A 14,382-nucleotide genomic window follows, 5' to 3' on the forward strand; every position below is an offset into this window, starting at 1 on the left:
CCTCAGCCTGTGCCCAATCTAAAACCATCCCCACCCTCCAGCAAAAACAGACCTTTTCTGGCAAGTTTCAAGGATGTCTTCTCTTGGTAATTATTTGTGTTTTTTTTTTTTTTCAGTCAAGAACTAATTCTGAGGCTTGTGATGAAATAAATTCTGAGTGAAAACACAGAGCTTAAATCAATATGTGTGTCTTCTCTGCCATCTTGGCCAGAAGGCCAGTCAAGCACTATTTTTGAGGCTGAATTTAATAATTGTTTGTGAGGGTATAAAGGAGCTTAGAAAGTCACCTGTTCCTTCTCTGCCATCTTGGCTCCATCCTCCTAAGTACATATTTCTACAAAATCATATTTGGATCAATATGGATCTATCCAGAACACCAACTGCTATGCAGATATATTTCAGTTTATTGTGATCCCCTTTATATACCTTTAGAAACATTGAGTTTTTTGGTTTTGTGGTTTTTTGTAAGTTGAAGATTTGTGGCAATCCTTCCTCAAGTAAATCTGTCAGTATCACTTTCCCTGCAGCACATGCTCATCTCATGTTTTTCTCTTATTTTGGTAATTATCATGATATTTCCATTTTCTACATCATTATTATATCTATTATAGTGATATATTGCCAGAGCTCTTTGATGTCACTATTGTGATTATTTTGGAATGCCATAATTAGTATCCATGTAAGAGAGCAAATAATCATTGAATACTGGGTGTGTTATGACTGCTCCATTAACTGTCTGTTCCCAGTCTTCTTCACAGGTCTGTTTATTTTTTAGGACCCATCAATATTGATATTAGGTCAATGAATAAATGTACATGCCCTCTAAATGTTCAAAGGAAAACAGTGCCAATGATATTACAAACTTTATTGCTATATTATTTTAAGAAATTGCCATAGTCGAACAATAGGGGTGAAGCAAAGATGGTGGAGACAACTCATGTTTCTCTCTGACCTTCAATACAACCCTCATATTAATTTTGAAATCCAGCCTCTGAATTAGCTCTGGATGGACAGAGCTCACAAATATTGAGAGTGCAACAAATTATCAGCAGAAGATAATTTCAAAGATCACTAAAAAAGGTCTGTTTCAATTGCAAATGGAAGAGAGGTAGCCAGGGCAACCAGTACAAATGCCAGCCTAGACAGTTCAGAGTCCCGGGACAGAGAAGTTATGGGAGGGAATAAACCAGAAAACACCTGTTTCAATCAGAAACAAGAGAGTGACAGCAAAGCATAAATAGCTGACCACAAATACCAGTGCAGACAGAGTAGAGCCCTGGGAAAGAGCAGTGTGGTGCTGTGACCTCCACAAGGCAGAGTGTTTGCAGGAAGAAGCAGACCAAAGAAGGTCTGCTTCTTTTTTTTTTTTTTAATTTTATTTTATAATAACTTTATATTGACAGAATCCATGCCAGGGTAATTTCTTTTACAACATTATCCCTTGCACTCGCTTCTGTTCCGATTTTTCCCCTCCCTCCCTCCACCCCCTCCCCTAGATGGCAAGCAGTCCTATATATGTTGAATATGTTGCAGTATATCCTAGATACAATATATATTTGCAGAATCAAACAGTTCTCTCGTTGCACAGGGAGAATTGGATTCAGAAGGTAAGAACAACTCGGAAAGAAAAACAAAAATGCAAATAGTTCACATTCGTTTCCCAGTGTTCTTTCTTTGGGTGTAGCTGCTTCTGTCCATCATTTATCAATTGAAATTGAGTCTTTGTCAAAGAAGTCCACTTCCATCAGAATACATCCTCATACAATATTGTTGTCAAAGTGTAAAGTAATCTCCTGGTTCTGCTCATTTCACTTAGCATCAGTTCATGTAAGTCTCTCCAAGCCTCTCTGTATTCATCCTGCTGCTTCAATCAGAAGTGGAAGAGAGACAGCAAGGCCCAGGGAGCTGACCACAAATGCCAAAGAAGACAGCTCAGAGTCTTGGAGCAGTGCAGCCTAAGGGTGATTGAGCAGATTACAACCACTAACACCAGGGCAGACAGCATAGAGCCCTGGGGCATTGCTAATGGCTCCACATGGCAGAGCCAGTACCAAGAGTAAATCAGCACTGATGCAATGCAGCTGCCTTTGCTTGGAAAACCTCTCCTGCCCTTAAGGCAGACCTTAACTTAACTTTTCAAAAAAGAGTAAAAAAGCTTTTCTGGTAAAAGAGAATAACAGATTTCAAACCCTGAGGACACTAAAGGCAAATTGTCTCCAGATGAAGCTTCAAAAAGCAAAATAACCTCGTCCCCACCACACAAGACTTTCCTAAAAGAACTTGAAATGGATCTTAAAAGAGAGCTAGAAGAAAAATGGGGAAAGGAAATAAAAGCCTTGCAAGAAAGTTTGAAAAAGGCAAAACAAAATAGACTTAGTGAAATGGAAAAGGCATAGACCTCGTTAAAAGATAGATTTGATAAACTGGAAAAAGAAAGCAACTCCCAGAAAAACAAAATTTATGAAATAGAAAAATAAAATCACTTCTTAAACAAAATTTGTAAAATGGAAAAAGAAAATAACTCCTTAAAAATAGAATTTGTGAAATGGAAAAAAAATCCATAGAACAAAACAATTCATTAAAAATTCAATTGGACAAATTATTGGATTATTGGATTCCCTGAAATACATGATGAAAAAAAAAAGCCTAGACAATATTTTGAAGAAAATCATCAAAGAGAACTGCCCAGATGTCATAGAATCAGAAGGAAACAGTCATTGAAAGAATTCATCAATCATCTACAGAAAGAGATTCCAAAATTAAAACTCCAAGAAATATTATGGCTAAATTCCAGAACTATCACACCAAGGAAAAAATACTACATGCAGCCAGAAAAAAAATTCAAATACCAAGGAGACACAATAATGATCACTCAGAATCTAATAGCTTTCACATTAAAGGATTGAAGGGCCTAGAATCTGATATACTAAAAGTCAAAGGAACTTGGTATGCAGCCAAGAATTACTTACCCAGCCAAAATGACTATTTTCTTCTAGAGAAGAAGATGGACATTCAATGAATTAGGTGAATTCCATTTATTTCTAATGAAAAAAAAAACAGAGCTAAACAAAAAAGATTGACCTCCAAATATAGGACTCAAGAGAAGCATAAAAGGGTAAAAAGAACTCTTGAGAACTGCATTTATGTTATGGATATACATAAAGAGTACATGTATAATTTGGTTTATTATTATAATATATTTTTAAAAAAGTTCTAAAGGTGGAAAGGAAATTGTACCAGAAAAAGGGGAAATTGAAGGTACTACATTTCACAAAGAAGCATAGGAAACCAATTATATCTGAGGGCAAGAAGAGAGAGGGAGGATAATAGTGTGAGTCTTACTCTCATCAGAATTGGCTAAAAGAGAAAATATTGAGACATATTCAGTGTACAGAGAAATTTCTCCTACCTCATTGAAAAGTGGGAGGGAAATAATGAAAAGGGAAGGGGTAGCATAAATAGAATGGAATATGGAAATTGAAAGGGAAAGGTTTAAGAAAAGTGAAAGAATTCTAAGGGGGAGGGAGGGATTCTATAGAGGGAGAGCTGCATGATGTAACTGGTGCTCATAAGTTTAATACTGTGGATAGGGATAAGAGGGAAAAGAGAACAGCATAATCTGGGGTTAAAAAGATGTCAGGAAATACAGAATTATTAGTTATTTTAACCACAAATGTGATTGGGATGAACTCCCTCCAAAAGTGCAGGTGGATAGCAGACTAGAATAAAAGCCAGAATCCAATAATGTTTTGTTGTTGTTGTTGTTGTTGTTGTTGTTGTTGTTGTTGTTGTTTTTATTTTGAAAAAAAAATTCTTTTACAACATTATCCCTTGCACTCACTTGTATTCCGAATTTATCCCTCCCTCCCTCTACCACCTCCCCGAGATGGCAAGCAGTCCTATATATATATATTAAATATATTACAGTATATCCTAGATACAATATATGTGTGCAGAACCGAACAGTTCTCTTGTTGCACAGGAAGAATTGGATTCAGAAGGTAAAAATAACTGGGGGAGAAAAACAAAAATGCAAACAGTTTACATTCATTTCCCAGTGTTCTTTCTTTGGGTGTAGCTGCTTCTGTCCATCATCGATCAATTGAAAATGAGTTAGATCTTCTCTTTGTCGAGGAAATCCACTTCTGTCAGAATACATCTTCATGCAGTATTATTGTTGAAGTATATAATGATCTTCTGATTCTGCTCATTTCAGTCAGCATCAGTTCATGTAAGCCTCTCTGTATTTATCCTGCTGGTCATTTCTTACAGAAAAATAACATTCCAGAACATTCATATACCACAATTTAACCAAACATTCTCCAATTGATGGACATCCATTCATTTTCCAGCTTCTAGCCACTACAAACAGGGCTGCCAAAAACATTTGGGCACATACAGGTCCCTTTCCCTTCTTTAGTATCTCTTTGGGGTATAAGCCCAATAGTAGCATTGCTGGATCAAAGGATATGCACAGTTTGATAACATTTTGGGCATAATTCCAGATTGCTCTCCAGAATGGTTGGATTCATTCACAACTCCACCAACAATGCATCAGTGTCCCAGTTTTCCCGCATCCCCTCCAAGATTCATCATTATTTTTTCCTGTCATCTTAGCCAAACTGACTTAGACAAACTGAGTGGTATCTCAGAGTTTCTTAATTTGTATTTCTCTGATCAATAATGATTTGGAACATTCTTTCATATGAGTAGAAATAGTTTCAATTTCATCATCTGAAAATTGTCTGTTCATATCCTTTAATCATTTATCAATTGGAGAATGGCTTGATTTATTATAAATTAGAGCAAGTTCTCTATAAATTTTGGAAATGAGGTCTTTATCAGAACCTTTAACTGTGAAAATGTTTTCCTAGTTTGTTGCTTCCCTTCTAATCTTGTTTCCATTAGTTTTGTTTGTACAAAGGCTTTTTAATTTGATATAATCAAAATTTTCTATTTTGTGATCAGTAATGGTCTCTATTTCATCTTTGGTCACAAATTTCTTCCTCCTCCACATTTCTGAGAGGTAAACTATCCTGTGTTCTTCTAATTTATTTATAATCTCATTCTTTATGCCTAAATCATGGACCCATTTTCATCTTATCTTGGTATACAGATGTTAAGTGTGGGTCCATGCCTAATTTCTGCCATACTAATTCCCAGTTTTCCCAGCAGTTTTTGTCAAATAATGAATTTTTATCCCAAAAGTTAGGATTTTGGGGTGTGTCAAACATTAGATTGCTATAGTTGACTATTTTGTCTTGTGAACCTAACCTATTCCAATGATCAACTAATCTATTTCTTAGCCAATACCAAATAGTTTTGGTGATTGCTGTCTTATAATATAGTTTTAGATCAGGTACAGCTAGGCCACCTTCATTTGATTTTTTTTTCATTAATTACCTTGAGATTCTCGACCTTTTGTTCTTCCATATGAATTTTGTTATTATTTTTTCTAGATCATTAAAATATTTTCATGGGAGTCTGTTTGGTATAGCACTAAATAACTAGATTAGTTAAGGGAGTATTGTCATCTTTATTATATTTGCTCAGCCTATCCAAGAGCACTTAATATTTTTCCAATTATTTAAATCTGACTTTATTTGTGTGGAAAGTTTTTTGTTTTTGTTTTTTTTTTTTTTTGTAATTTTGCTCATATAATTCCTGACTTTCCTTTGGTAGATAGATTCCCAAATATTTTATGCTGTCGACAGTTATTTTGAATGGAATTTCTCTTTGTATCTCTTGCTGTTGGATTTTGTTGGTGATGTATAAAAATGCTAATGATTTATAGGGATTTATTTTGTATCCCACAATGTTTTTTACAGGAAACACACTTGAAGCAGGATGACACATGCAGAGTAAAGGTAAAAAGCTGAAGAAGAATCTACTATGCTTCAGGTGAAGTCAAGAAAGCAAGGGTAGGCATCCTGAACTCAGATAATGCAAAAGCAAAAATTGATTTAATTAAAAGAGATAAGGAGGGCACTATATCTTGCTAAAGAACAGCATAGATAATGAAGCAATATCAATACTAAACATATATGCACCAAGTTGTATAGCATCCAATTTGCTAAAGGAGAAGTTAAGAGAGCTGCAAGAAGAAATAGAGAGCAAAACTATAATAGTTGGAGCTCTTGAGCTTGCACTCTCAAAATTAGATAAATCAAATCACAAAATAAATAAGAAGGAAGTTAACAAGGTAAATAGAACACTAGAAAAGTTAGATATGATAGATCTTTGGAGAAAATTGAATGGAGGCAGAAAGAAGTACTTTTTTTTCATGGCAGTACATGGAACCTATACAAAAATTGACCATATATTAGAACATAAAGATCTCAAATTCCAATGCAGAAAGGCAGAAATAGTAAATGCATCCTTTTCATATCATAATGCAATAAAAATTACATTAAATAAAAAGCCAAGGTAAAATACACCAAAAAGTAATTGTAAACTATGTAATCTCATCCTAAAAAATGAATGGGTGAAGCAGCAAACCATAGACACAATTAATAATTTCACACAAGAGAATGACAATAATGGGATGACAAACCAAAATGTGTGGGATGCAGCCAAAGCAATAACAAGAGGAAATTTTATATCTCTAGAAGCCTTCTTGAATAAAATAGAGAAAGAGAAAATCAATGAATTAGGTTTGCAACTAAAAAACCTAGAAAAATAGCAAATTAACTCCCCCCCAATCAAAGATTAAACTTTGAATTCTAAAAATAAAAGGAGAGATTAAGAAATTTGAAAGTAAAAACATATTGAATTAATAAATCAAACTAAGGCTTGGTTCTATGAAAAAACCAACAAAATAGATAAACCCTTGGTAAATTTGATTAGAAAAAGGAAAGAGAAAAATCAAAATGTTAGTCTAAAAATTGAAAAGGGAGAACTTGTCACCAATGAAAAGGAAATTAGAGTGATAATTAGGAGTTAATTTGCCCAACTGTAAAGAAATACATTTGATAACTCAAATGAAATTGATGAATATCTTCAAAAATATAGCTTTTCCAGATTAACAGAAGAAGAAGTAAATTGGTCAAATAGTACCATTTTAGAAAAAAGAAATAGAACAAGCTATTAATCAACTCCCTAAGAAAAATGCCCAGGACCAGATGGATTTACATGTGAATTTTATCAAACATTTAAAGAATGATTGGCTCCAATGCCATATAAACTATTTGAAAAAATCGGGAATGAAGGACTCCTATAAAATGCTTTTTATGACACAGACATGGTATTGATACCTAAAACATAGAGGATGAAAACAGAAAAAGAAAATTATATACCAATCCCCCTAATAATGAAATAATCTTAAATAAAATATTAGCAAAAAAGATTACACAAAATCATCTCCAGGATGATACATCATGACAAATTAGGATTTTTACCAGGAATGAAGGGTTGGTTCAATATTAGGAAAACTATTAACATATTTGACTATATCAATAACCAAATTAAAAAAAAAACACATGTGATATTCATCTCAATAGATGAAGAAAAAGCATTTGATAAAATCCAACACCCATTGTTATGAAAAACACGAGAGAGTTTAGGAATAAATGGACTCAGTATCTATTTAAAACTATGAATGAACATCATGTGTTATGGGGATAAACTGGAATGATTCCCAATAAGATCAGGTGTGAAACAACATTGCTCACTATAATCATTACTATTCAATATTGTATTAAAAATGCTCGCTTTGGCAATAAGAGAAGAAAAAGAGATTAAAAGAATTAGAGTAGGTAATGAGGAAACCAAATTATCACTGTTTGCAGATGATATGATGTTATACTTAGAGAACCCCAGAGATTCTACTAAAAAGATATTAGAAATAATCCACAACTTTAGTGAAGTCATAGGATACAAAATAAATCTACATAAATCCTCAGCATTTTTATATATCACTTACAAATCCCAATAGCAAGAGATACAAAGAGAAACTCCATTTAAAGTAAGTATTGACAGCATAAAATATTCGGAAATCTATCTGACAAAGGGAAGTCAGGAACTATATGAGCAAAACTACAAAATACTTTCCACACAAATAAAGTCATATCTAAATAATTGGGAAAATATTAAATGCCCTTGGATAGGTTGAGTGAATATAATAAAGATAACACTATCTAAACTAATCTATTTATTTAGCACTATACTGATCAGACTCCCAAGAAATTATTTAATGACCTAGAAAAAAATAACAACAAAATTCATATGGAAGAACAAAAGGTCAAGAATTTCAAGGAAATTAATGGAAAAAAAAAATCAAATGAACGTGGCCTAGCTGTACCTGATCTAATATGATATTTTAAAGCAGTGGTCACCAAAACCATTTGATATTAGCCAAGAAATAAACTAGTTGATCAGTGCAATAAGTTAGGTTCACAGGACAAAATAGTCAATAACTATAGCAAACTAGTGTTTGACACACCCAGAGATCCCAACTTTTGGCATCAGAGTTCACTGTTTGACAAAAACTATTGGGAAAATTTGAAATTAGTATGATAGAAAGTAGTCATTGACTCACACTGAATACCATACACTAAGATAAGATCAACATGGGTTCATGATCTAGACATAAAGAATGAGGTTATAAATAAATTAGAAGAACAAAGGGTAATTTCCCTCTCAGACCTGCGGAGCAGGAATAAAGTTTATACCAAAGAAGAACTAGAGATCATTATTTATCACATATAGAAAATTTTGATCATATTAAGTTAAAAAGCTTTTGTACAAACAAAACTAATGCAGATAAGTTTAGAAAAGAAGTAATAAACTGGGAAAACATCTTTACTGTTAATGGTTATGGTAAAGGCCTCATTTCCAAAATATAGAGAGGACTGACTTAAATTTATGAGAAATCAAGCCATTCTCCAATTGATAAATGGTCAAGGAGTATGAATAAATACTTTTTAGATGATGAAATTGAAACTCTTTCTACCCATATGAAGAAGTGTTACAAATCATTATTGATCAGAGAAATGCAAATTAAGACAACTCTGAGATACCACTACACACCTGTCAGATTGGCTATGATGACAGGAAAAGATAATGACGAATGTTGGAGAGGATGTGGGGAAACTGAGACACTGAGGCATTGTTGATGGAGTTGTGAAAGAATCCAATAATTCTGAAGAATAACTTGTAATCATACTCAAAAAGTTCTCAAATTGTGCACACCCTTTGATCTAGCAGTGTGACTATTGGGCTTTTATCTCAAAGAGATATTAAAGGAGGGGAAAGGACCTATATGTTCAAAATTGTTTATAGCAGCCCTTTTTGTAGTTGCTAGAAACTGGAAATTAAATGGATGCCCATCAACTAGAGAATGATTGAGTAAATAATGGCCTATGAATGTTATGGAATATTATTGTTCTGTAAAAAATGACCAACAGGATGAATATAGAGAGGCTTGGAGATACTTACCTGAACTGATGCTAAATGAAATGGGCAGGACCAGGAGATCATTATACACTTCAACAACAATACTATACGAGGCTCAATTCTGATGGATGTGACTATCTTCAACAATGAGACAATCCAAATCATTTCCAATTCATCAATAATAAACAGAATCAGCTACACCCAGAGAAAGAACACTGGGAAATGAGTATGGAACACAATGTACTATTTACACTCTTTCTGTTATTATTTGCTTGCATTTTTCTCTTTCTTCCCAGGTTATTTTTACCTTCTTTCTAAATCCAATTTTCCTTGTGTAGCAAGACAACTGTATAAATATGTATGCATATGTTGTATTTAACATATACTTTAACATATTTAACATGTATGGGACTACTGTGTTGGAATTCTTACAAAGTGTTAAGTCATTAGAATTGATAGAGACAATAATTATCTAATTTAGCATGGCTCAGTATGATTGATCTAATCCTACAAGGAGATGTTATGGGCCAGAACTTGAAACAATGTACTAAGTGGAATTGATGGAACCAATCCTTGTCTGCTTGGGTTTGTATCTTTAAGAGTTTACACATTAGAGGTCACACATTAAAGCTCACATATTGGAGTTCACAAGTATGGGAGATACACAAAGTTATTTTGTAACTTTGTGAATTCACACCTCCTATAATTCCACTCTAGGAGGAAGAGTCACCTTTTACACCTAGCATAAAAAAGAGCTTCAGTGAGTCAATCACAGTCAGTTCAGAAGAAGCCACGAGTTGGAGTTGAGCTAGAGCCAGAAGTCAGTTCACAAGATTGACAAGCTAGAGACTGCAGTTAGGCAGAATGAAGGATTTGGAAGAGCAGAACCAAGATTCAGATTGAGAACTGGAGATTCAGAGAGAGCTGCAAGAGCTCTCCTGTAAGAAAACTAACTGTGCCCAAGAAAAGAGACAAGACTTGGAAGGAGAAAATAAACATTTGGATTTTATCAGCTGGCTGTATTTGAAGTGATTGTTACTTGGAACTGAAACTAAGGCTACCTCCAGAAAATCTCCTCAAGAAACCTGCTCCCAGAGAACCATCAGATATTATATAAAAGAAGAGAATACCACACTATTGCATCTGGTGGGGTGTGGAGGGAAGGAGGGGAAAATTTGGAACAGGAGTTTTTGCAAGGGACAGTGTGGAAAAATTACCCATGCATATGTTTTGTCAATAAAAAGCTATGATAATAAGAATAAGAATAAGAATAAAATAAATTGCCTTAGTCCACCCAACCTACAAAGGGCTCAGAAGGATTTGTTCAGGAATGTGACACTAGAAAATTATGAGAATTTTGTCTCCTTAAGGATTTTAATTTCCATGGCAAATGCCATCTCTATGTTGGAGATTGTGGAGGAGAGATGTATCAGGGATATCAGGTGAAGAAATTCCAAGAGGAGTTTCCCTCAATTTATTTTATGAGTATAATACAGGCGGATAAAAGTGCAGTGAGAGGTCAATCTCTGATAATCAACGGAGAGTTCTGGGATGTGTGAGTGTTTATGTGTGTGTGTATGTTTTTTTATTCACACACAGACACACACAAACACATATATAGACATATAGATATATACATAAAATCAATTTTAAGTTGCAGATTATGCCCCTTCCTCCCTCCTCTTCCCCACTCACTGAGAAAACAAATGTAAATTTATACAAAACATTTCCATAAGTCCTGTTTTAAATGAAAACAAAGATGTTCACCCTTTCCGTTACAAATAAAACTTAAGAAAATTTAAGATTTTTTAAAAGTTATGTTCAAAATGTATTCAATTACTGTGAGTTATTTCTTTGGATCTGGATAGCTTTTCTCATCACAATTCTTTTTTTTTTTATAAGGATTTAGCAAATGACTTTTTTTTTAAACTTTTTATTGACAGAACCCATGCCAGGGTAATTTTTTACAGCATTATCCCTTGCACTCACTTCTGTTCTGATTTTCCCCCTCTCTCCCTTTACCCCCTCCCCCAGATGGCAAGCAGTCCTTTATATGTTTAATAGGTTACAGTATATCCTAGATACAATATATGTGTGAAGAATCAAACAGCTCTCTTGTTGCACAGGGAGAATTGGATTCAGAAGGTATAAATAACCCGAGAAAAAAAAACAGAAATGCAAGCAGTTTATATTCATTTCCCAGTGTTCTTTCTTTGAATGTAGCTGCTTCTGTCCATCCTTGATCAATTGAAACTGAATTGGCTCTCTTTATTGAAGAGATCCACTTCCATCAGAATACATTCTCATACAGTATCGTTGTTGAAGTGTATAATGATCCCTGGTTCTGCTCATTCCACTTAGCATCAGTTCATGTAAGTCTCTCCAAGCCTCTCTGTATTCATCCTGCTGAACACCCATTCCTTTTAAAAACACTAGAGAGTATAAGAATAAATGAACTTTTCCTTAAAATAGTCAGTAGCATCTATTTAAAAACATCAGTAAGCATCATATGTAATGGGAATAAACAGGAATCATTCCCAATAAAATAACAAGTAAAACAAGGTTGTATACCTTCACCATTACTGTTCAATATTATATAATATATATATATATAATATATAATATAAACTCCAATGAAGATAAAGAATAGGATAAAGATTATGATAAAAAATGATACAAACAAGGCCATATAGGTGAGGTGAATTAGAAGAGAACCTCATAAACAATTAGTAAATTGAACAATTACAAACTTAAGAATATTTGGGGGAGTTTCAATGTGTATGTTTATGTCTCCTGGTTAAAGAACAGGAATTGAAGAGATCAAAAGAATATGAACTCATTGAGGAAAGAAGAATTCCATGAGGCTCACTAGCAAATCTTAATTTGGCTGATACACACAATCCATATATGTGTGTATTTGTATATATGCATGTGTGTACACATATGAGTATGCATGAATGCATATATGGATTGATCAAATCTCAAATGAGTTGCTGTTACTTACCAATGATGGTTGGTGTAGAGATGATGGGCTAGAAGTGATAAAGGGGAGCATGGGTGTAGTGTCTCAGGTTTTGAAAGTCCTCTGGATGGGCCTTGGTCTCAGCAGGATGGACACCATGAGAATGGTTAGAAATAGAGTCCAAAGTCTCCTTCACAGTCTGTCTTTTTCACAGTCTGTACCTGTTACATTCTGATCCAGTCTCAGTCTGCTACTCTCCCAGTCTCCTCCTGTAGTCCGTGATAGTCTGCCAGTTTTGATCTTAATGAAGGAGTACAGTAGGGAGGAGAACCACCAGGAGGATGGTCAAAAATTGAAGGAATCATTTCCAGTCCTCCTCAGTCCTTAAATACCTTGGTATGATTACACCATTACAGCGCACTATGTATGTGTGAACTAGAGAACCATTACATCTCCCATGATAAGTACTAATTATATGTATACTAAAGAACCATCATCTCATCAATTCCACTGAGTTAGCACCTTATTGTAAGTATTCTTGTCTCAAGTATATTTTTCCACTCTGGAGTTATGAATTAGGGTGCTATAGTTAGATTAAAAGTATACAAAGTGAGGGGCAAAAAGGTAGCCCGAGGTGCTATATCTTTGAAAAGGCCTGATCCCTGAAAATGTCAGAAAATGGAGAGTGAGATAGAAAAATAATTTAAGATGAACAGATCCTTCTTCACTATTGAGTAAACATCCCACAGAGCAAAGTGGAATAGGTAATTTGATCTTGGGTAGGTCATTTTGGGGAGTTGGACTGAGGGGTATGAAACAATTGGATTAGGCAGTGGAGATTAGGGGATAGGTATATATAATTCATGGCTAGTCATTCAGAAACACTGGGAAGTGGGTATATTGACAATGCCCATTGGTAAGAGATGATTTTTTTCTAACCTTATGCAGTTTTAACATAAACCTCCTAGCTGAGACCTTTTTTTTTCTTTTATATTGAACTGCCTCTGTCTAAGCATTTCAACTTCATTTGCAACTGTCTGCTGAATTTTGGTGCTTATATTCATGTTTTACCTCTCTTTCTCTGTTGTGTATCTATAATGAGATAAATTTCCTTTAGATGGACTATCTTTTTATTTCTTCTGCAACTCTCCCTCTCTTGTTTTTTCTGTATGAAGCATATAAAGTTCTCTAAATACCATAGGCACTCAGTAAACATTGTCAATGGCCTTCAGAAGTCAAAGTAAGAAGGACCATGTGGAGGAAAGTGGTAAATGATGCTTGTTTTTGAATTGAGATTCAAGGCACTGAAGTATTCTTTTACAATCAGTCATTTTGATACACTGTATGTGACCTTGGGAAAATGAAGGAGTTTCTACTTCAAAAGTCAGCTGAAACTGCCCTAAGTTTGTTAAACAACTTATTTTTACTTCCAATTCCAAAGTCAAATAATCCTGTCTAGGATGCTTTACATGTGTTTCTGCCAGGTGTGCAAGGAGACAAAACAGATGAACTCTCGAGGTTATTTCCATTCCTTTGATTGCACAGTGACTAGAGTAGTGGATTGCTAACCCACCATTCCACTTTGTCATTGTAAAAGGGTCTATGAATCATCATGAAACATCAGCTTTTCCATTTCTGAAGGCTGAAGGGTTTTATCTACTATCATAAAAATAGTGTTCTCTGAATTTATGTTGTATATTTGTGTCTTCCCTGTCTTCTTTGAAGGTGTCAGATATGCAGTACATTTATTCACCATCAGAATTTAAATGAGAATATTTCACTTTTATATTTATCTCTGCCTGTACATCAAGCTGCTTTCTTTCAGAGTTATATGTATCTCCATGGGAATTAATATCCTTTTTTTGTGAGGAGTTTAAGGCAAACCAAGTACCTTTACCATTCATAAAAGCAAAATTTTGTTATGGAAGTTGCTGTTTTCTACATTCCATTCAGAGTCAGTAATGATATCCATAACTGAAAAGAGAATTGAACAAATAAAAAGTAGCTTCATTTTAAACATGATCACA

The sequence above is a fragment of the Antechinus flavipes genome, chromosome 1, assembly GCF_016432865.1.
Source record: "Antechinus flavipes isolate AdamAnt ecotype Samford, QLD, Australia chromosome 1, AdamAnt_v2, whole genome shotgun sequence".
In the NCBI taxonomy this organism is placed as follows: Eukaryota; Metazoa; Chordata; class Mammalia; order Dasyuromorphia; family Dasyuridae; genus Antechinus; species Antechinus flavipes.